Source organism: Dreissena polymorpha, chromosome 7, assembly GCF_020536995.1.
Source record: "Dreissena polymorpha isolate Duluth1 chromosome 7, UMN_Dpol_1.0, whole genome shotgun sequence".
Taxonomy (NCBI): Eukaryota; Metazoa; Mollusca; class Bivalvia; order Myida; family Dreissenidae; genus Dreissena; species Dreissena polymorpha.
In genome coordinates, this window is record NC_068361.1 from 43,640,115 (window position 1) to 43,640,574 (window position 460).

A 460-nucleotide genomic window follows, 5' to 3' on the forward strand; every position below is an offset into this window, starting at 1 on the left:
AAAGCATTGGCAGCAACGCTTGCATACCACACCGCCTTTACCGTCCTTCAATCAATTACAAACTAAGAAGTCAAGCCTTGTTAAAATATTTGTCAGCTGAACATCCACATCATAATTGAGTATGCTATTAAATCAGAAAATATCTATACCAAATGTACAATAACGTTTGTCGGTTTAATTATGTCAGATTGTACAAAACTGAACAAAATGTGTCCACAATTCACAGATATTAATTTTGTACGTTAGAATTCTGTTTGTTTTTAATTCTAAACACGTTAAGGCTTTTATTCTTAAAAGTCTTCTCGTGTATCATTAATGTAACCACTAAACATCATTTTTTAAATTAAATATGGATATAGTAACATTTATATATGTTTAAAGGAAAAACTTTTTGTTGTTTAGTTCAGTTCAATCTACACGAACTACATAAACACTAATCAGAATCACGAATATTATTATT